Raw genomic sequence first — 23710 nt, 5'->3', positions numbered from 1 at the left:
TTCATTGTGACCTGTAAATGGTTTTCAGCATTTACGTTGAGCTAGTTAGCTCTTACTCAGCTACAGTTTTCTTCGGTGGTAAAGCAGACATCTTGAATCTCATAAAACTTTATATCTGCATAATAAACAAGAATGTCATTGATACAGTAGTTAGAATTTATGGAACTTTTCCGGTTTCCCAGCAATGCAAACTATCAGCATGATAATTTATAATGGGTTGTGACAAATACTGCTGAGCAAAGAGGTGTGTGATTACATTCAGATCAGATGTCCTCATCTAGGGAGCAATAAAAATTTCACAGACTTTGGGTTAAAAACATTAAGAAAATGAATGTGGAGCTCCATAAAGAGTCTAAAAAGGTGGTAGTATTGGAGGGAGAAAACTCAGTAGTGGTCTTCTTACTCACTGGTTCCTGGCTCCAATGGCTGATTTGTCAGTTGCTGTTTTGCAGGATTTCACCAAGACACAAGCTAACATGGTACAGGTGCTTTTTTGTCTATAAGAGATTTGTAATCTGTTCTTTGTGTAACCAAAAGTAGGTTTTTTTTTTATAATTCAATGCAATCAAAGGAGATTTCACTCTTGTAAGTTCATGTGAAGTTTAGTTATAAGAAAATTGTAACTAAACAGAGATAATACTCAAGTTTGGGCATTTTGTTGGAATAGATCACACACTGTTTCTTTAATGCCACTTTTAAAATTACCTAAGTTCTTACGAACTTAGAAACACTGGTCATTTCATTTATTTTCATAGACTATAAACTCACTGAATGAAAATTAATGTTATGCTAGTTTCTCAGGTCTGATAATTTCCACCAATTTAATTTTCCAATGGCCACTTTGTCATTTATTGCCAATTTGGGGAAGTATAAGTTCCATTTTTGGTTTCCCTGAGTGCTATTTTCTGTTTGTCTTTTCTTATTTTCCTTTGTTCCACATGGGTTTTTTTTTCCCCAATTAATTTTGATTTTTTTAAATGCTGCATTAAAATATTATTTATCTTGATTGGTAAGTTTTTCATTTTTTTGTTTTTGAGGTGAGTGCCTTACTCTAGTCCCAGTCTTGCATTTTAGAGCATCACTTACACCCAAACAAAGTCTTTGTTTTATGGAAAACAGTGAGTATTTTAAACCAAAATACTTCTCCATTTTCTATATGAAATATAGAAGTATAGGTTCTTTTAATTAAGGTATGATATGTATGCAGAAAAATACACACAGTGTGAAGTTTGATAAATTTTTATAAGGTGAGCACATCCATATAACCAATCCAAAGTAAACATTTCCAGCTTCCTATGAAGAAGCCCCCTTATGTTCACTTTCAGTCACTAGCCTTTAGCTTTTTAAGGATGACTACTGTCCTAACTTCTGTGATTCCATTTCTATAAATTTCAAAGTCAGACAAAACTAAACTATAGTCTTAGAAGTCTGTATGCACTATCCTTCGAATATGATAAAACTCTTTGGAATAGAGATAGAACAATGCATACTATTCCCTTTCTAATAATAACAGTCATACTGAAGTGTACTCTAATATTTTTTAGTAACTCCTGTAGAAATCTCTTGTATTTGTTACATATATTATGCATATGTTAAAATATACACAAAGTTTTCAATCTGGAGCTTGCTTTAGATTCAAGGCAAATGCAGAAAAATCTTCCTTTGCTTTACTTTTCAATTTTTCATTGTTGATTTTCATCCCAAGTAACTTCCTGACATGGTCAGTGTGAGAAACACCACTCAATTAAAAACTTTTGAGTAGATAAGAATGAACCCTTCTTAGAACAACTGCTGGCCAATGTTGTTGATACCACCTGCAGCCTCCTTGGTTACTACTCAGGCAGATAATTATCTACTTTCTTCCTTTTGATTTTTTTTTTCCATTAGCACTGATTCAATTTGAACAAAACCCCATGTGTTTAATAAAATTAACTTTCTTTATTATTTTTTACTATAAGCAGTCACATTTGATCATAATGAATTTTGAGTATTATAGGGTTGTTTCGCGTTAGGCATTTTGGTAATTTGAAAGAAGAAACCTTTATGAGAAACTAAAAGAGAAGGTTAGTTGAAATCTTATCAAATTGAATCAACATGTGCATGGCATTTCCAACCAGATTTCACTTGGGGAGCAGACACTTAAAAATTGATCCAAATGAGACATATGCCTTCAGCCGGCATGCATATTCTCAGCTCCTTTCTTTCCAGCATAAAACTTGATACTTGCATGCATGCTGACATACTCCGGCAGAAGCACACACACAAACACATATGTGCATGTGTGTGTGTGCTTGTAAAGGAGGCTACAAAATAAACTTAACTAATTGCTGTTGTAGTATTCATCAAGGCTGATCATTAAGCCCAAAGAAGAACAAGAGACAAGATTAGTGTTCAGATCAGGTTCCAAATGCCTCTTAATTGGGTGTTTGTAATCAATCCTGATTGTAGGAGTCAGTGACTTGGCAGAACATAGCACCTCAAAAAAAGATTTTTCCTGCTATTCTGTGGTTGATAGAACTGTGTCTAGTATCTAGGTCAGTTAGGGATGGCATGAGGTCAGGATAACTCTCAGATTGGCTGTGAAGCATGCCAAACACATTATGCTGCTTATGTTTGAAATCACTTAGTCTTTGCAGTTAGCTTAGCAAATGAACTTCATTCATTCAGAACTCTACTAAATTCTGCAGAAGAGCAGAGAGGAAAAATAATCTTTTGGCTTCTGTCCACTCAATTGCCTTGTAACTTGGATTCTTTCCTGATCACACCCAGGTCTATAATGTACACATTTTATATCTTATTCAGTCAACATGTTTTTTTTCCCCTTTAATTTAAATAGTTGATAGAGTGTTTAGAAAGTAATGGTCATGGCTGGTTTTTATTGTTGAGTCCTCACTCCATGCCTGCCATGGCACTCACAAAGCACTATGTACGTGCACGGGATGTCACTTAATCTTCCTATCATCCCCATTTTACAGATGGCAGCACTGAGGTTTACAAAAGTTAGACTGAGCCCAAATGCTCAGCTGCTGCACCAAATCCCTTTCCATCTTTGTGACTGATGCAGCTTGTGATGTCCCTTTTGAATGAGAAAATTCTTATGAAGGGTTGCCACCTTATCTTTTATTCAAGTAGACATTGTCTTCTATGAAACACTTCACACAAAACTTTGAATACAAACCAACTAACTCTGGGGAAGGACTTAGTTTTGGAACTCTCAGTTCAGATTACGTAAGAACTGCTAAAAATGGTGCACAGAAACTTCTACACCAATTGGTGATTTTCCACTCAGTTAAAACTTGCCTTGGGGTTGGGTGGCTCAGTTAGTTGAGTGTCGACTCTTGATTTTGGCTCAGGTCATGATCCCAGGGTTGTGGGATTGAGCCCCCTTAAGATTCTCTCTCTCCTCCTTTCCCTCTCCCTGCTCACTCTCTCTCTCTCTCTCTCTCTCAAAAATAAATAAATAATAAAATAAAACAAAATGAAATTAAAGTAAAGTAAAATAACTTGCCTTAACTTGGGGATGAAATCCTGGGGGGGAAATATCTAAATTCTGGTCCCTTTGGTTGGTGGAGTTGGAAAGCACAAAGCACATACAAACACAATATTTGTGTAAAGCCTGATAACCAGGCAGCACAAGCGTTCGATTTATGCAATTGGTTCGGGGGACATGTGAGATCCCAGCTGGGTCCAGGGCTTTTTCACAGGCCCAGAAGGCAGCAGGATGCCTTGTCTTCCAAGCATGGCTCATTTACTTAATCTCAGGCAAATGTCAGGAAAGTTTTGCTCTCTCATGTCTTCCCTGTCTGTAAAGTTTTGATACTTCTATTTGCCATCATGACTCAGTAAGGGTTAAATGGAGAATGTTTGCTCAGGCACTGGATTCCTATGAGAAACAGAAGAGTGTTTTTTGAGAAGAAACAGATGCTCCAGAGTATTTTGTTTTTATCTGGTCAGATACTTATATAATCAGCTGGCCAGGTTGGAGGTGATGGCTTGTTGCTTCTGATTGACTGGCATGTCACAGAGAGAGCAGCCAGTCCCAGGCTGAAAGAGGATGCTGAATGTCTCCTTATTCAACTTCTTAAATTTCTTTAAAACAGCCAGAGGTGCCAAAGGCCAGTCAATATATTTGTGATTCCAACTTCTTGCCTGACTCTCCAACCAATAGATGCTATGAGCAGGGAAGCTATTGTGTGAAACATAAGCAGTCACTGAAATGGCATGGAAAAAAATTAAATGTGCTCAAAATCTTGTTCCAAGAGAGATAACTTTAAAAAAAAATTGAAGGCACTAGGGATGCCTGGGTGGCTCAGTTGGTTAAGCATCCAACTTCAGCTCAAGTCATGATCTCCCTGTTTCCTGAGTTCGAGCCCCACATTGGGCTCTGCACTGTCAGCTGTCAGCGCACAGCCTGCTTGGGATTCTCTCTCCCTCTCTCTCTCTCTGCCCTTCCCCACTCATGTGCTCTCTCTCTTTCAAAATAAGTGAACTTAAAAAAAAATTAAGAGCACTAAATTCCCAAATTTAAAGAAAAAAGAACAGGCTCTTGACCCAAACAAAATAAAAGACAAAAAACCCCACAAGCATGGTAGCTTGACTTCATCTCGTTTGGGATGATGATTTTTAGACAGAGCAATCCCTGGCAAATGAGACTGATATTTTACCTTTTATCTCAGTTCATACCTGCCTGTTCATTCTTGAATAGCTTGAGAAAACAGGCGTTTATTTGTAACACAGTTGGTCACAGAAAAAGATGATTAAAATTTTAATTTCTGGATCAATCCACTGTTGAAAAAATTTCAGCCACTAGAAATGACAAATTCTCATTAGTTCGACAATGAGAGTGCATTTGCATCTCTCTCCTACCACCCATCTGTTCAGGTTCTTCATTCTAACAGTACAGGTAAAGGTTGGTCTCCCCATTGGGTAGTGAACTCTTTGGAAGTAGACACTGTGTCTTACTTTCATTTCTACTCTCTACCATCCCCACAGTGCTTTGCACATATAAATTAGTGGAACTACACAGCTGACTTTTCTTGAAATTGAAGTCTGGAAAGAAGAGAAGAGAAGAAAACAATGTTGCCCAGAGTAGAGTTCACAGTGGGCAGTCTGGGGGACAGACTAGCAAAAGTCAGTGAAGGGAGAGCAAAGGAGCAATTCTGGTAACTGTCCAAGTGGGTGTTCTGTTGGTCTCAGTGCCAGTTTTTCGAAAAGACGTGATGACAGCCACTCCCCAGACACGGAGGTGCGTTATCGAAATCTGACCAGGTTCCCCCTCCTCCTTCCCCACCTGCCTAGTCAGAGGCATCAGAACTGGAACTTTCTTTGTTTTTTGTTTTGTTTTGTTTTGTTTGTTTGTTTTAATTTATTGTCAAGTGAGCTAACATACAGTGTAGTCTTGGCTTCAGGAGTAGATTCCTTGATTCATCTCTTACTGATGACACTCAGTGCTCATCCCAACAAGTACCCTTCTCAATGCCCATCACCCATTTTCCCTGCCTTCTCCAGCCCCCCACCCCCATCAACCCTCAGTTTCTTCTCTGTATTTAAGAGTCTCTTATGGTTTGCCTCCCTCTCTGTATCTTATCTTTCCTTCCCTTCCCCCTATGGTCTTCTGTTAAGTTTCTCAAATTCCACATATCAGTGAAATCATATGATATCTGTCTTTCTCTGACTGACTTATTTTGCTTAGCATAACTTTGGAGCCTCAGTTCCCAGCCACACAGGCAAGGCTGGCTGATCAGCTGGGGAGTGATCAAGCAGAAGGTGGGGGGGCAGGGGTTAGCCTCTCATACATGTACAACCCACTGCTCTTACCCTATGTATGTTTGAAATGCATTTTAGCCCTGGTTCCACTGGAGCCAAAACATCACCAGAACTGCCCTAGAAGCGTCTTCCCTTCTACAAGCGGTAGCCCGTAATTTCATTTTTCAGTGAAGGTTGTTGACCCTGGGCAGAGGGAAGAGTGAGGTTTTTTTATAGAACTGATTGGATTTTCTTTCTTTCTTTCTTTCTTTCTTTCTTTCTTTCTTTCTTTCTTTCTTTCTTTCTTTCTTTCTTTCTTTCGAAAAAGTTTTATGTTTTCCTTATCCTTAATTCCATTGCCAATTTTTTTGTCCCTGAGTAACTGTTAGGTTATCTTGGTTCAGTCCGTTAAGACATTCTCCTTTCCCTCCTTAGCAGATCTAGCCTCATATCTGGTGTGTGTTAGTTCATTAACAGGAGCTGGGGATTTCTGATTGTCGGGGGAACATGTTAGCAGCTCCTGTGAAAAGTGTTCTGGTGAGGATCAGGGGCATGGAGTATAATTGCACGTCTGCCCTTCATTTCCATCTGTGAGGCAAGACACAGGGAAGGTGGGCGGGGTCACAATCTGTGAATGGCTGGGTTGTGTCGTGAATACTGTGGTTTTGACAACCTCAACCAGTGCATCTCAGGCAGATGTAACAACATCAGGCTCTGATGGAGCAACACAGCCTAGACATAGCTTCAATTCCTCTTTTTCCTTCTCTTTCTGGAGAAAAAAAAATTGCTTTCCTTCCTCTACCTATCTCGGTGACACAGTGTTGATGAGATAATGTAGGTGGAAGTAGCTTAGGAATACAAGAGAAATATGTTAAATAAAGCCTAGGTATTACTATAACAGGAAGTGCATCCGCAGGTTTTGTTCCTCAAAATAAGTTCAGACTGTAAACAATAACGTCTGCATCCTTACGAGGAGGCACTTATAAATATTTCAAAAGCACTGCACATGTCTACAATGGAGATAGTATCTCATGCCCAGCATGTATTCAGCAAACAAGAATTTCTGAACGTTCTTATACTAAGTTTGGCTGGATAAGTGGGCTATAATTGCTGTCTTCTAAAACTCTGGATGGGTGGAGTTTCTGGAAAAATCTCATGGAAGATGCTATCTCAATGTCACAAACTTGATAATAAAATTCATGGCTTTAAAAACATAATTTTCTCAAGTTTGCCTGAGGCCTTATAAATATATTTATATGGTACATTCAGACAGTAAACCAGCCAATACTTTATGTACAGCCAGAGCCAATATCATGGTGGCTGTTACAGGAGGGATGCCAGTCCTTTCCGACCAGTTAACCAAAATTGTGCCAGTCCATTCATGTCCACAAAAGAGGAAATTAGACGGATTCTGTGTTAGAAATTTGTACAGAAAAGCAACTGGGAAAATACATGTCTTTAAATTGATGATTCATTGCATTCCTGTCCCTGTCCCTGCACTTCTGGGTGGCCCCAAGTCTTTTAACTTTGCTGTCTCCTTCCCCTATTTCTGGTTGTGAGAGATTTCCCAATAGTGAGGAGATGTCTCAGTGGCTGTGATGAAAAGCACGTTCTCAGGAAGTCCCTTGAGAGAGTGGCAGAGGAGAGATTGCTGTTTTAGCCCCCTCTCCCCACTTCACCCTTATAAATGGCCTTAAATGATACAGTCATATCTGTAGCTTCTCAAATGCACTTTCAATTCTGTTTTCATTTGAAATGCCTTCAGGTGTGTGTGTCCGGGAGCTCCAGCAGAAGTGGTTTGCTTTCCTTCTTGTGGGACCATTGTGGTTCTTCACAGGTCAGATAGATTCTGTAGGACTTTCTTACTCATGAGTAAAAGAAATCCTCCTGGGAACTTGTTACCCTTCACACAAATACTTCATAGCTCTCTCTCCCTTTCCTCTTACTGCCACAAATACTACACTCCACAACTCTGCCTTCTCACTTAACTCTTTTCCACATAATTCCTGTCCCCTCCAGTTGATTGAAACCTCTTGTTGAAATGTTACATTCCAATTATTCTTCTAATGCCTCGACCACTAGCCTTGCCTTGGCTCTAATTTCTTCAATCTATGTACAACATTATACACAATTTGCTACTCTCTACACGTCGGGGCTTCCTTCTTTCCTGCATCTCGTCATACTGAACCATCATGGTTTCCTCCCCACCTCTTTTTTCTGACTTTCTCTTTCTCTTCTAACACTAAAAGACAGGCCCTTGCCAAGTTTCTGCCTTTGCCCTGAATGTCTTCTCCCTGAATTGCCTTGTTGATCTTAGTCACTCAGCTCAGATAATACCCAAATTTCTGTCCAGCCCTAGATTTGACCTACGCATTGGACTCAGACTTCCAGATTCATATGGGACGATGTTGACTGCCTGAGTGGTAGACCATGGCTAAAAATGAAAAATCCGATTTTGTCCCACCCCTGCATTTTCTTTCTCTTATTGACTCCTTTCTTTCCTGTTTATCCAAACTCGACACTCTGGAATGTCTCCCAATGCCTATTTGTCCCCCAGGTGCAGTCAGTTTAAAGGCCTCTAAATTACAAATCTAGAACGTCTATCTTTTTTGTTACATTTCTTCTGTAACCACTCAAGCCCTAACTAACACTTTTAACCCCTTCTTGGTGCTATTGCGTTAGCCTTATAAAGGGACTTTCCTTATTCCTCTTCTTTGCTTAGAAACATGGAGCTTCCCATTTCTCCTTGCTTCTGTCTGTACTTCTCAGTCAGTCTTTTCACAACATAATTTCCCCCATCCCTCTGGCCTATCTCCTGTGGTTCCCCTATACATCCTAACCAAAATACATTGTAGTTCTTTAGACTTACCCCTGCTTTCCCACCCCACACCTATTCATAAGATGTTTCCTTCAGAAAGGTGGGAAGGGTAAACACGGTTCCCTGTGAAAATGTTACACATCATTCTAGTTGAATCTGAAATGCTGCTTCCTTCATAAAGCCATTCACCGAATAAACATGGTTTCTCTTTCTCTGTCCTCCAACACCCTCAAAAACTGTATTTATACCTCATTCATGTTCTTTAAAATATTCTACATTGTGTCATAATCATTAATATTCTGCTACTTACCATCCAACTAGTTCGTGAGTTGCTCAAGAATGGAGGATAATATTGATTTCCACTGCTTGCAGGGCCTTGCGTAGTGTTTCAGCTATTATAGGTGTTTAATTAACATTTCCGAACTGAACTGACCAACTGACACCCAGCGAGTCTTCTCCAGAGTGTCTATCTAGCGTGGAAGAACCAAGCCAGCTTTACAGGGAAAGCTCTAACTTAATCAGACTATTAAAATGCACACTTACACTTCTCATTTACATAGTAAACCCTTCATTTTCCCGGGTAGTGGAGTCAAACTTACATTTTCCTTCTAAAAACCGCTAGTTTTAAAAACCTAGATTTCAACAGGTGAATGGCTTTAGCTAAATCTCAAAAAAATATGCAGAGGTAGTGCTTGACTGAAAGCTTTGCTTTCTGTCTTACACTCATCTCCATAACGTGTTTTGGAGTTAGAGACATAACATGAATACTATTGTATAGGTATATGTCCTGATTGCTGAGTGATTTCTGATATCCCCACAACTCTTAAGACCTTGTGTCACTACTCTGAATATTTTGTCCATTGTATATTTATATCCGGGCTTATGTTCAAACCACCTTTATGTAAATTTAACACAAATAATTTAGAGCTTTCGTCCATTCCAGCTGGCAACCTCAGTATATGCACATGTTAACTTCCCAGCAGATCACTGGGGAAGTTGTATAAAGTGAGGTTCTGTATGATAGAAGTCAACAGGGCATACAAACTGTGTAGAATGGTGTAAGTTTGTTAGTCTATATCGCCAGATAAATACCATGCCCCAGGCCTTGGTACAGCCACTTGTAAACACCACTCTGGGGAGGTGTTAGATTGAGCTAGCCCAGGGGTTGCTGCAGTGGGGTGTTTTCTAAAATGGACAGTACAGGGTTTCAGCTACTCCTCTGGTTGACAGCATGGCAGTGTTTCCTAAGTGTTTCTTAAAGTTGTGTGTCACAAAGAGCTAGTGTCAACCCAAGGGGAAGACACAAAGAAAATTGTAGGTTCATGGCTACACCTACAATAGCAAGTAACCTCAGCCACCATGGCTCATTTTTAGATTTCTTACTACTTTACACTGAGTTCTCTGGGATAGTTCCAGATGTCTCTCTTCTCTGTCTTATCTAGAAACCCACAGCACATCCTCATTCTCCCATGTCCAGGTTGCCTGCAACCAGAGAACAGAATGACTTAGATGAAAAACTCTTGCATTTCCATGGGTATAAAAGATTAGCTGGGGCAGAGGTGGGAGTGCTACCTGACCAGGCCCTCATTTTATGCTACTTTGTGCCAGCCTGTGTTGACCATGTTCCTCGGTCCCTCGGGAGACTTGCTTAGTTAACAGTGCGCCCTTCATGTATGATGCCTATAGGAACCTATATGATCCTGAATTCTAGAAGCGATTCAGCCTTTATGTAGCTGTGGGCTCCAGTATTTCATCTTTCTGGGCTTGCATTTCCTCATCTGTGAAGTGAGAGGATTGGGCTCTGTGCTTTAAGCTGTCTTGCCTCTAATATAACAAGAGTGAATGAGTGCAGGGGAATTCTGCTGCCATAAGAGCATATTCCAAAGATGTCTTTTCTGGTGATTTTTCCTGGCCCTGATCCCTGGGCCTTCCTTTGTCTTTGACAAGACCCCTGCCCCTTTTTCTTTTGTCTGTCTTAGCTGTAAGCTACCCCCACTCAGCCTTTTGTAAAATGGCCCCTCCCATTTCCTTACTCTTTTTTTTTTTTTTTTTTTTTGCCTCTGAGACACTCTTATGTCAGAGACACTCTTTTATGTCAGTTTTCTACCCCCAAATGGTATCAGACATTTTAAAATTTTTTTTCAACGTTTATTTATTTTTGAGACAGAGAGAGACAGAGCATGAACGGGGGAGGGGCAGAGAGAGAGGGAGACACAGAATCGGAAACAGGCTCCAGGCTCTGAGCCATCAGCCCAGAGCCCAACGCGGGGCTCGAACTCACGGACCGCGAGATCGTGACCTGGCTGAAGTCGGACGCTTAACCGACTGCGCCACCCAGGCGCCCCAGACATTTTAAACTCTATTTCAGCAACATTTATTATGAGGAATTGCCCGTTTTCCCACCTGACTTTAATCTTCCCCATTACCAGGTCTGTTTCAGCTAATCAGTCATTTGGAAGAACTGAGAATGTGGTCCTCAGAAATACTCATCTCTCGTTCTGCTGTCGTTGAATTTGATATTTGCGGGCAGTGGAAATTTCGCATAGGAATGAGTTGTTTATTCTTGAAACTAAATGAGCCACAGGCCAAGTTCGAAGTGTAATTTAACTGCAATTGATAGCCTAAGTGTTAATCGAAACTTGGATTTGATCACTAACACAGAAGTAGCTCTACCTTACCTTTTTGTTCAACATAGTTTCTTAAAATTAGATTATGAAAAATAGAAATTACATTGGAAAAAATACAAAGGAATGACAACAGCGATTTTGTTAATGAATCCCACCTCACTCTTTATGTCTCAGAGGCAGTGTAAACTGTGTAATAAGCTATGCATCTATTTGTAAAACAGCCTCGAATTAAGGAGCTTATTCAGATGCCATTGTAAAAATAATTTTCTGAAATTGTGGTCTATCAACAGGAGATAAGATGGCACTTTGTTGTCGCCTGCTGAGGCCCATTATGAATATTCTATTTCAGAAGCAAATCACACTGTAAATACAATGTTCAGATTCATTTATTTCCACAATAGCATTTTTGCAAAGGTGCAATTTCATAATTTGACTTAGCATTGATAGCACATCATCATTTCAAAGCTCTTTATAACCACTGGTTAATTCACACATCCTTAGGAAATTGTTTATTTGTACCAGCCCCATTTTACAGTGAAATCACCAAAATGTACACAGATAAAGCAACTTACCAAAGACTAAACAGGGAGAGAGATGTGATTAAAATGTGCTGTCCTTCTCCTGAGCACATCTGACTAGGCACTTCTGAACATACATGTGTTCCCAATAAAAACTAAGAGCTCTCTTAATGATTCTATTACAGGCAGGAAACTTGGTTTAAAACAATAAATCCAAGTCATTCAAGATGCAAATGTAAACAGGACCTGAAATGAAAGAACATACTAATTGTACTTTTCTCCTCCCTTTGGTCCCCCGAGCCATATTTTTGTTAAAGCAAGTGATCAATGGTGGACTAATGTCTAAAGTTATTTAGCTAATTCCCAGCATTAATTGGAAAATGTCTAGTATTTCTAAACACCACAATAAAAAAAGAACTTGAACTGTCAACCCCCATTATTTTTGTCATTACATCCTTCCTAGGACTGACCCTGGGATTTAAGCTCTTCGTGCTTTTTATCCATGTTGTTTTAGGGTTTGGTATAGATATCAGTTATACAGGCCCTGAGGTTGATGATGATCATGAGTTTACCGTTCAACATCCATCACAACATATTCTTAAAAAAATACATGGTGATAAATTCAGAACTTATAACCTTGGAAGTTGAGGTCAATTCAGGCACTTTCCAAAACATTGTTTATTTGGACACCAACATTCCTCCTTTGAATACCTCAACTGTTGCCTACTATTTCATTCATTTGACAAGTAATTATTGACTACATAGTATGTGCCAATGACTGTTTGGTGATATAGCAGTGACTGTAACAGTCATCATCCCCTTCCTTCATGGCACTTATATTCTAGAAAGACGGTGATAAACAAAAGAGAGCCTCTGTGGCAGGAGCTGTCCTTTGTGCTCACTCTGTGCCCTTCCATCTTGATCCTCATTATCTTCACCTGCAGTTTCCAGACTGTCCCACCTGGGACCTGACTCTCTCTCCAAATAAGATGCATATAAAAACATCTGGCTTAGGCAATTGTTGGTTGAGTGTCATGTTTGTTCCTGGTTGCTGATGCTCTCTACATGTAACCTCTGCTGAGGTTCCAGACCCTCTCTGATTCAGCCTTCAGTCACAACTCTTGCTTCCCAAGCTCACTCAATCTCCAGCCCTAAATACTTGACCGGTGCATGCCGGCTATCCACATCTGACACTGGCTAGGAAGGTCCTGCCTCAGGTCCTGGCCTCTTTGACTATAATTATGGATCCCAGTCCATCCTCTTTTACTCTCCAGCAGGCTCTGAGTGACAGGTTTCAGGAAGCAGTGGACATGGACAGAGTGAACATGTGGCCTCCAAAGTTCCAGGATGGTTTTGGGTTGCTTTAAAGTATATGTTTGCCAGAGCCGGCTCGGCAGGGCTGCAGGGGACATGGCCTCTGGGTGATTCATATACAAGAATCTCTCAGTGGGGACCAAGCACAATCAGCCCTCACATTTTAGAGTTGGCTTATAGCCTGAGCAACCATTTTACTCTTTCTTCAAGTGGCAGAAATTAAAGAGAAGACAGAAGGAAACTATAGGAAATCTTTTCTCTCTCATATCCCTAGCTGGAGTATAAAAATAATAATCCTTTAACAAAAATGGAGCAGAATGCTTTACCTTACCATTCCATCTTCATCTCTTTCCATTAAAGGTCCCCATCCACTTCCTGAACATAGTGAGGGGTAATAGAAACAGAAAGGAAGAGATAATCCTCAAGGAGACATGGACAGAACTTGACCAATGATCGGATCTAAGGGGAGATGGAGGCTAGGATTAGCGACTCTGGGTGTCCCTGTCTTCAAGACCTGAAAAAACAATAGTACCAGTAACATAGATAGTAAAAAAGCAAGGTAGTAGGTCCTATTGTGGACATTTTGATATGCTTTTGAAATATATACACAACATTCGATTGCTTTCGAAGTAAGATGATCCAGTTCAATGCTGATAAAAATGGGTTTGACCACTTCATCTTAAGAGAAGGAGGAAAACTAGAATTCACCTACCAAATCTGTCAAAGATGGCAAATATGTTTGGTATGGATTAGCAGTGGCCTTCTGTAGTACATTTGAGAACACTTCTTGGAAAGGAATGGCATAGTAGAATGCAGTGCCTCCCACAGGCTTGAGAAAGAGGTGGTAGTTCAAGTGCTACAAATAGCCATCTTTAGTCCGTACACAGAAGCAACCTCTTTTGGAAATAGGCTAACCACAGAATGGTAGACAAGAGTTTTATGTAGAACAAACATTTTTGTTGATTAAGTTAAGGCATGAGTATTTTTTTTTCTTGAGCACAGAGTTATCCGAAATAGATTTTAAATCTAATTGTTATCAGCCCAATGACGATTTTTGGATTATTTGTCTTGAAAGAAGTCTTATGTATATATTCTATAGAATCAATTTTAAAAACTCAAGATTTGCAGATACTGTGAAAATATACATAATCATTTTTATAGTTCTAAATAAAGATTTTCTCTGTGGCTTGGCAAACTCTACGTTCTGATTTACACAATAGGCCTTTTATAGAGACATGCACACCACACCGAGGTTGCATATATATGATGGACTCATGCTGCATATTTTTCCTTTGAATAAATATTTGAAAAAAAAAAAGACACAAGAAAATAAGTTACCGTAATCCTACCACTCAAAGATAACACTGTCTTCTTTTTGTGTATCTTTTTTAGGCTTTTCTCTTTGCATTTGGAAATATGCATATGTTAAAAAAAATGAGATGATTCTCTGTAAACACTTTTTATCCTACCATTTTCTCTTAAAATTACATTTTAAGTATTATATTAGGCCCTTAAATAGCTTTTAAGGCATGACTTTTATAAATCACATTATCTTTGCAAAAATAATAATTTTTATTAAACTGCTTAGGACATTTATTTTCAATTATTCAAAATTATAAGTAATAACAATAATGGTGAGATGAACATCTCTGTGCGCATCGTTTTGTATCTTTGATAATTTCTTTGGAAGAGATTTCTAGAATTATGATTTCTGAACTGAACAGTAAGGACAGTATTAAGCCTCTTGAATACAAATTAGCAGCTTGCTTAAGAGGGTAATTCTCAGAGATAGGGGAGGTTGGTGAGATTTACTTTAAAACCATCTACATTTTCAAAGAAATTGATATTTTTATGACATAAATTGACACTTTAAATCAGGAATTGGCACACTTTCTGAAAAGGATCAGCTAGTAAATATTTTAGGTTTTGCTGACAAGATGATCTCAATCTCCACTTCTCAGCTCCTCCATGATAGTGTGAAAGCCCTAGACAAGTAAATGAATGAGCATGGCTGTGTTTCAATAAAACTTTATTTACAAAAACACACAGACCAGTTTGCTGTGCTGGCCGTAGTTTCCCAACCCCTGTCTCACCTGAAAATTCTGCCAGTCTGTGAAAACATTTAAATTTGTCACCAGCAAGATTTGGGAGCCATGTTTTGCAGTGTTCCCTTTGTTACGATTTGAGCTTGTAGGATTGTAAATCCCAACTATAGTCTAGGGAAGGGAGTAAATTTGCTTTTGTTGAAAGGCAATTTGGAAACTAAGCAAGGAAGCTATGAATCAGCCTGTTGTTTCAACATATGTAGACTATGAAGAAGTCTATACAGTTAAGCTTCTGTTTGCCTCTGTTGGGCAGCTGTAGCTCTGCCTTGCATCTTTTCTTAGTGTGCTTCCTTGAGATATTCACTCTAGCTTCCACAAAAGTAGTCCCATCTATGTACACAAACTAATTTAACTCAACATTGATTCAATCAAGGACTCCATCACTCATTAATTCCAGCATTACTGCACAATTCCTAGGAAAACAAAGCTGACGCTGGAAGAAAAAAAAATCTTATGAGAAATAACTTTGTTCTCATGAAACTTACTGAACAGGGAATATTTTTCCCAGATGTTAATCATGTAATTGCTTTTCCTTAGGTGACCCTTTATGGACCAGCTAAAAGACATCACTGACTACCTTTAACAAAGGTATAAAACAAAGGAAATAAACCAAGTGTAGTCTAAATAATGCTACTATGTCATAGATAACTAGCAATTATTTGTCAAGGAAATTAGTAAACTAGCCACAGGTGTAATATATATTTTAACAGTCTTTACGGCAAAATAGAGGATGAAGGAAATTACTTTCAGTGACTGTCGGATCTTACAGAAATGGGCACGCATGTGCGCACGCGCACACACACACACACAGACACCCCCTTATGACTTTAAGAATGCAAAAGCAGCTGCCTTGGTAAACACCACATCTGAGTCCAGCAGTAGTTTTATGCTCATTGTTTCTGTCTCTTTTATTTATGCTAGGGAAACAATGTGAGCTAGATGCAGACAGCATCTCTGCCAATAATAGAACTGTGTTTGCTGGGGAGCCCAAGCAAATAACAAAGAGTTAGAAAAAAATGGATTTGACCTTAGCAAATTAATATAAACAATAACTTCCCTGCACACACGCACCCGTACTCATACACACATACACATATTCACACCATGTATGTATAACAGCTACAGTTAAAATTTTGGTTAGAATTTTTTTTTTTTTTACTAAAGGACCCCAAATTGTGTTCCCATCATAAGCTTTTAGGTCTAACATAGTTTTTAAAATGTATGGAAGTTATAAACACATACACTGCTTGGCAGTTAGCTAAAATGATAACCCCAGATTTATATTCTGACCCTTCTGTTGGGTGGATGAAGAAACTGGAGATTTAACAGTGAGTGACTTTCCCAGTGAGTGAGGCTGTGTTACAAGCTTGTTTCTCCTGATTCCCAGAACAATAATTCCTTCACCCATTCACACTGCCTCTGTACCTATGTTTCTTTTCCTATTTGTTGTTTGTTCTGGGTAGTATATATTCATGATTTGTTGTTTGGGACACATGTATCTCTTCTGCAGCTTGTCCTTCAAGAGGTTGAGAACTTATTCTGTGTCATCTTGAAAGGTAGGACTGGGACCAGTGGGTAAAAATGATGGTCCTAACACACTATCACAACCCTTCTAATTGTCATAAAACATGACTTCCCGGGAATGTAAGCTGAATCTTGAGCTATTTTAATTTGAAAGGTTTACATGTTAAAAAAAATAGTTTTAGTACATCATATATGTGTATACAAATGCAATTCAGTACCTTATAATAGTTGCTATATGACAAAATCTTCAGACAGAGTTATCAGTGAGGTCACGCAAATCAATGATTCCCACTATCACTGTGTGCTGTGAATTGGTCCATGGTAATGTCACAGAGTGCCCATTTGTAGCCTGGCAGAACACACCTTCCTGATGCACAGTGTTCTATAGCAAATCACTTTTCAATTACAAAGAATTGATTTGATTCTTTACATTACTTTAAATCAAACTGGATGCTTTTGCTTTTCTGACTTTCATTGTTTAGACTCAAAGTATGTGGTTTCCTACTCAATTTCTACTCTAGTGAGGGACTATTTCATAAAGCAGTGGGCTCCCATTACCCCCAGAAGCTTTCAAGCAGTGGCTTGATGCCATCTGTGAGGAGTGTCATGCAATTCTGTAAAATTTCAGACCGAGACTGAATCGGGTCCACAAATAAATGGAGATGAGTAGATTGAATGCCAATGCCATGGCCGTTGGTTTAGATGGAGTCATTTTCATTTCATTCCCCAGAGTGCATAATGAAAGACACAGCTTATCTCAGAGCTAAGTTTGACTTGGAAAATAGCATCATAACAGCTGCTATGGGACAATCATCATGTTGTAGAGTCCTGGTGCCCTTGGGTACTGAGAAGCAAAGGAACCAGTGAGGCAGTATTGATTAAAAATAAATAAATAAATAAATAAATAAATAAATAAATAAAAGGCATCCCAACCAGGATGACAGAGAACCTCACTGAAGACAAAATGCTACCAACTGTCTCTTATGGTTGGGGTTTGGTTTCTTCCCCATTCTTTTCTTAGCTTTCTCAGTCTTTTGCAGTGATGAGTTAGTACTCCTGGGGGGCTAGGGGTTCAGTTCAAATAAAGAGAAGTAAATCAGTGAAAGAAGAGGAAATGGAAGCCAAAAATAGAAGGTACTATAGTGAAAACATGTCTTAGGTCAACTCCTAAACTAATTATTTTAATGTATTTCAGTTACCTTCAACCGTTTGACCTTTTTTTCGTGTGTTAACCAAATTACTTTTCGTTATTTCCCAAGAACAGCTAAGTATCATACAGGGAATATTTGTTCTGTCATATGATTTGGTTGAATCCCCCATTTATATCTTAATGGAAAAATGGATTCTCAAAATTTGAAAAAATCAGAATATTCATTTCTTCTTTCTTATCACCATGCCAATACTGTTTTATTCTATTCAGTAAAAACAAAAGGCAGGGACATATATCACATGAAGTATCACAGTGGGCAGTGGGCACTGGGCTCAGGATGATGAATAATGCCTTGTTTACCATCCTCAAAGGGGCTACAGTAAATGGGGGAAGCAGGACTGGTAAACAGATGTTTTATAATTTAAGATGGTAAATGCTATAACTGATGAGTAAATGAGGCGGTTTCCAAGTTTGGTTATGTGGGCAAAGCTTCACTTTTCTCCTGCCACTTCCATCCCATTTAACATTATTTACTTTTTTCTCATTAACCACCAACCTCCCATTTAGAGAGGAAACTGAATATCCATTCACACCCACAAATTTTGGCCTTTCACTTCATTTCCCTATTATAATGAAATAAGGCCCTAATCATTGTCAACTGGAAACTAAGGTAGAGTTTAAACATGAATTGTTATTGATCTGTACCACCTACAACTGTATGAAAGGCAGAGACAAAGAACTGTACCCTGGAATGCATCCCTCGATATTTAAAAGTTTATCATCTCTTTTGGAATATGGAGTTTATCCAAATAATGAGATAGCAAATGAAACAAGGCAGTCTGGAAGTGCCAGCTGAGTGTTACAGAGGAATGTGTGATAAGAATTCAAAGCACCCGTTTTTCCTTGTCAGGTAATTAAAAAGAAGAATGAGTTCTACAGATAAGACGAATACAAGAGAGAAGGTCTTTTAGAAATGTTTGTTTGTTTGAGTACACTTTGATCTATTTGTCCAATTTAGAGAGAAGGTAACTGATAGCGTTGATTGCTCTCTCTCTCACTTCACTCTTACATAATGAGGTTCACATACAGGTGTGATTAACTAGAAAGGAATGCAAAATCTCCCTATGGTGGAGGGACAGATTTTGCCTGAAATTGGTAGATTGTAGTGAAATTACAGAGGGGCGATTAACTGCCTTGGACAAAGATGTATTCGACTTTGGAAATATGAGCTGTGACTATAAAATAATAAAGTTTACTGTATAAACAATCATACCCAGAATTTCTGCCTGCAATGATGTCTCTACCTTTTAAGTTGACTGTGCTCCCATTTGTCAAAACCAGTTTCGAAGTGACCTCAGGGCCCTTACTAACCACAGGGATAGAAGCGATCTTTGTGTTTACAGTTATTATTTTTATTTCTAAACTTTGAGGTCCCCAAACTTGCCAGAGCACCTCCCACACCTCTTCTGTCCCCCTTTGTACTGTGAACAGGTCTGATCAGCTTGCCTTCCTTGGCTGTTAATCAGGACAGAGGCTCCAGGCCTGGGCCTGGATTTCTCAGAGGAAACCTTAACTTTTCTCCAAGCCCCACCTCCTCATTAACAGACCAGCTACAACTTACTCTTCCTGCATTTTCTGTGTGGCTCTTGCAGTCCTGGCAAGATGCCAGCACCTCTGCCACAGATGGTAATAAAGTGCCCTCCAAGAGAACATCTGATCTGCAAAGTGTTAATGGTGAAAAACTGGGGGGAAGTCCTTATCCAAAAGCCATCTTTTGATCAAGGAGGGGCCCTCTGCCTCAGAGGAAATCTTTCCTGTTTACAGACTTCTGGGGCTTTGAAAAGCCTTGGCAGACAGTGGGCCAGGCTCCTTAGCTTTTACAGAGGGGCAAACAGGATGAGACCAGGATGGAAACTACATATCATAGGAACCCAGAAGGACAGGAAGTAACAACATGAGAGGGAACTCTTGATTAAAAGTATAATTGGAAAGGTTTGTGGGAGGTGGGAAGGGGATAATGACATTAAAATATGTCTGTAGATTTTGTTCGTGTTTGTGATAGTACAGCCATTAGCCCACCTTTTCTTCAATTGGTTTTCTTTGTCACATTATTCTCCACTTTGGAGAAGTCTGATCTTTCCCCACTCCCCCCCCCCCCCCCCCCCCCCCCCGCATGAAGATTTTGTGCTAAGTCTATTTGGGAGAAAAGACAATCAAACTTCATTATTTTGATTATTATTAATTTCTTTTTTTTCTTTTTTTTAATATGAAATTTATTGTCAAATTGGTTTCCATACAACACCCAGTGCTCATCCCAACAGGTGCCCTCCTCAATACCCATCACCCACCCTCTCCTCCCTCCCAACACCCATCAACCTTCAGTTTGTTCTCAGTTTCTAAGAGTCTCTTATGTTTTGGCTCCCTCCCTCTCTAACCTCTTTTTTTTTCCTTCCCAATCCCCATGGTCTTCTGTTAAGTTTCTCAGGATCCACATAAGCATGAAAACATATGGTATCTGTCTTTCTCTGTATGACTTGTTAAGTGAAATAAGTCATACAGATTATTATTAATTTCTATGTGAAGTGGAACTTGGGAAAGACCTTATTATCCTTTGTAGAATTAATCATTCTAGAATTAATAATGAGGATATTGAAAATAAAAGAAGTAGGTAAAGGATGAAATTGCCATTCACTATGCTTTTTCTACATCCTGTTCTCCAAGAATGACATAGATGGTTGTGAATTCTTTTTAAAAAATGGCTCAAAATTAGACATTACTATTAAAGGAACATTTTTTTCTTGCTTCAAAAACTGTTGTGTGTGTGTGGTGGTGGTGGTGGTGGTGGCCATTAAACTCCCACGTGTGGATGGGGATGTCCACGAAATGCCCCACTGATCTTTACTCCATTTCTTGGCTCCACCCAGCCTTCATGTCACCACTGAGCCACACCCACCCAGCTCTGTATCCCACACTACAGGGTGAACCATGATCATCTGTTTCCAGACAGAAGTCAGTAGTAACATGTTTTATAATTGTAGTCCTATGCCAACTAGAGAATAAATTGTCATTACCAGATGGCTCCATGTTGCAGAAAATGTGCTAGTACAGAATTCTGCATCAGCCTCCTTGACTTGCACCCAGCAGGTGATATTTATGGACTGTTTACAAGTTGCTCACATATGGCATTCTAAAGAGGTTTGTAACTTTTATATGCTGTCATCCAGTTTATTTATTTTATGAAAATCCCACTCCAAAGGTCAGTCTCATTCTGTCTACCTCCCTAACTTCAGACTGAAGGAAAAATCCTGAATGTAATCTCAGGACAAAAGGGCTAAACAAAGGGACTTTCAAACTCTCCAAATGTAGTGCTCCCCCCACCCCCCCCCGCCACACACACACGTCCCTGCCACGCTGCTCATCCTGACTGCGGGCGTAACCCCAGTGAGAATGGGGTAGTGTCTCTCACTTATTCAAATGATACAACATTCATGTGCTTCTGTGTGGAATCATCTGCCAGAACTGGGCTTGGTTCAGCTCATATGGAGGAGAGACCCCAGCAGCAACCCTGCGGAGTGAAGTGTAGTCAGTCACGTGGGAGGGCAAGCCATGGGCACAGAAGCAGAAGTGCCCACAGACCCCTCCTGCCACGCACCCCTACCTCAGTCCTCAATGGGCCCTGGCCATCAGGTAGGAGCCTTGCCTGGCCACCGTCCAAAGTGGAGCATCAGGGCTCCCACCTGAGACAGTGACACATCGGTTCCTGAAAATAGTTCTTCCTGACCTGGATGCACTTTGCTCTGGACATTGGCATTCCCGACTTTATCATCCTCGGTCCAGGTAGACACTCAAGATGGGTGGAGATTCTATTCATTTTTAGGTCAAGGAAAATAGGAAGAAGATGTTTTCTTGTCCTCGGGAGAGCTAATCTACAGGAGTGACATTATTTGGTCATTGGAAACATTTCAATACTGAAATGAACACAAGGTGTCCCCATGGTGGAAAGAAGGGGCAGGAAAGAGGGGAGAAAGAGGGGGCAGGCTGCCCAGGAGCCACAAGGTCCAAGGACCATGAAGATTTTAGATGTCTTGAAAGTCAAGTTCTTCATCTTCATTTGGTAGGAAATAGGAGACAGCAGGAAATTTTTTAGAGCATGAACTTTTCAAGTGACTTTTCCAAGTCACATAGGTAATCTTTTCCCTTTTCACAGATTTCTTTAGGTAATTAGAGAGCATATCATAACACAGAGTTCAGGTGGGGAAAATGGAGGCCAGTGATTCCCCCACAGTTCAACAGGCACTGTCAAGCTAACCAGATCCAGTCATTATTCTCAACTGATTGCACCCCTCCGAATCAGTTCCTGCAGCAACTTGTATTTTTATTTTTTCAAAATGTTTATTTGCTTATTTTTTAGAGAGTGCAAGTGGGGGAGGGGCAGAGAGAGGGGACAGAGAATCCAAAGCAGGCTCTGCGCTGACAGTCTGACAGCAGCAAGCCCGATGTGGGGCTGGAACTCAGGAACAGTGAGATCATGACCTGACCGGAAGTCCTACTCAACCAACTGAGCCACCCAGGTGCCCCTGCAGCAATGTTTTAAAAAATACCTAAAACTGGGCCCTCAGATAATCCTGAGCTAAGAGCCTATGGATGGTGCTCAATACTGGTGAGCGGAACAGACAGAGACCCTGCCTCAGCACCCAGGCCTCTGGCCCACAGGTCAGCCTGCAAGGCTGATGGACCCCTGCCTGGGAGAGCCAGTGGGTCTAGGGAAGGATGCTTCTGGGGGAAAGGAAACAAGGCTTCTCTGGTAGGGGTGGGGCAGGTTTGGCTCAGCCTCTAGAAAGAGTAGGGCATGGTTTATAGAGCCCTTTCTCTGGACCACACTGACCCAGGGTCAGCCACTTACTCTGTGACCTTGGGCAATGTAATCTCATTAAGCCTCATTTCTCTCAAGGACAAAGTGGACCTAAAAATAGTACCTTGTGGGGTTATTGGAGTATGGAATGAGATTATACAGGGCAAGTGCCTAGAAAAGCTCCTGGCGCACGTAAATGCTCATGAATAGTAGGTGGTAACAGTAGTGGCGGTGGTGGGAGTATTTTGATTAGTGGGAAGAATCTGGGGTTTCCATTCTGGCAACATTCCAGCCTCGGCCTATAACAATAGCAGCTACAGTTCCTGTGGTGTCTACTGCGTGCCTGATGGCATGTGTATATCTTTAATCCTCACAATCATGCTGCAAGATATTGTCATCCCCATTCTATGAAAGAGAAATGAAGTATAAAAAAGTTAAAAGATCTGGCTAAAACCACAGAACTTGCAGTGGCAGAACAAGGGTTTGAAGCCAGAGGTCCTTCTGATGCCAAAACCACTGGAGGATCTAGGTTACCTGACCAGATACTGAATTATGGGAACTTGTGTTCCCTTCCAGCTGAGCAGGGATCCCAGAACCCCTGACCACATGACTGGTACTAATGTGCTTATTTCCGGGGCAATAACTGAAAAGCACTTGGGATCTTGGGAATTCAGGCATGACATAAGGTTAGGACATTAAATGGGACCTCCAACTCTGAAGTTGAAAAATCAGGCTTTTCTCAGGGCAAAGGACGGCTGTGAATAATGAACAGGGGCTGCCTAGATGGGTGGGTGTTGGCTGTGTGCAAGCAGACCCCTCAGATCCCCCAGACTCCCTTCAACCTGGGCAACACACCCTAATGGAGCAGGAACCACATGAGCCCACCTGCTGGTAAGTCCCTAGTCACCCAGAGTAGAAAGAAGACTTTCACATGCTGCTCCTGGGACCAGTGCTAGAAATAGGTTCTCTTAAAGTTCCCTATCACAAACTGAAAAAAAATTTCCTGGGGATCCCAAGATCTTAAAAATCTGCTTGGCTCCAGAAAAACAGGTACATT

The 23710-nt window shown here is 40.2% G+C and overlaps 1 protein-coding gene and 1 long non-coding RNA gene across 7 annotated transcripts in view; one reads left to right on the top strand and one right to left on the bottom strand.

Annotated features, from left to right (window-relative positions):
- The window catches only part of NRP1 (neuropilin 1), a 139391-nt gene that overhangs the window by 9090 nt on the left and 106591 nt on the right, over window positions 1–23710 (top strand). The window lies entirely within an intron of this gene.
- Window positions 11559–13532, bottom strand: LOC123591275. The gene is made up of 2 exons (XR_006709199.1): window positions 13354–13532; window positions 11559–11954 (listed from the first exon to the last, which is right to left on the bottom strand). It is a non-coding gene; the product is annotated as an uncharacterized LOC123591275 (long non-coding RNA).

The sequence above is a fragment of the Leopardus geoffroyi genome, chromosome B4 (assembly GCF_018350155.1).
Source record: "Leopardus geoffroyi isolate Oge1 chromosome B4, O.geoffroyi_Oge1_pat1.0, whole genome shotgun sequence".
Taxonomy (NCBI): Eukaryota; Metazoa; Chordata; class Mammalia; order Carnivora; family Felidae; genus Leopardus; species Leopardus geoffroyi.
The sequence above is the reverse complement of the archived record's forward strand: the minus strand, read 5'-3'. Positions and strand labels throughout refer to the sequence as shown.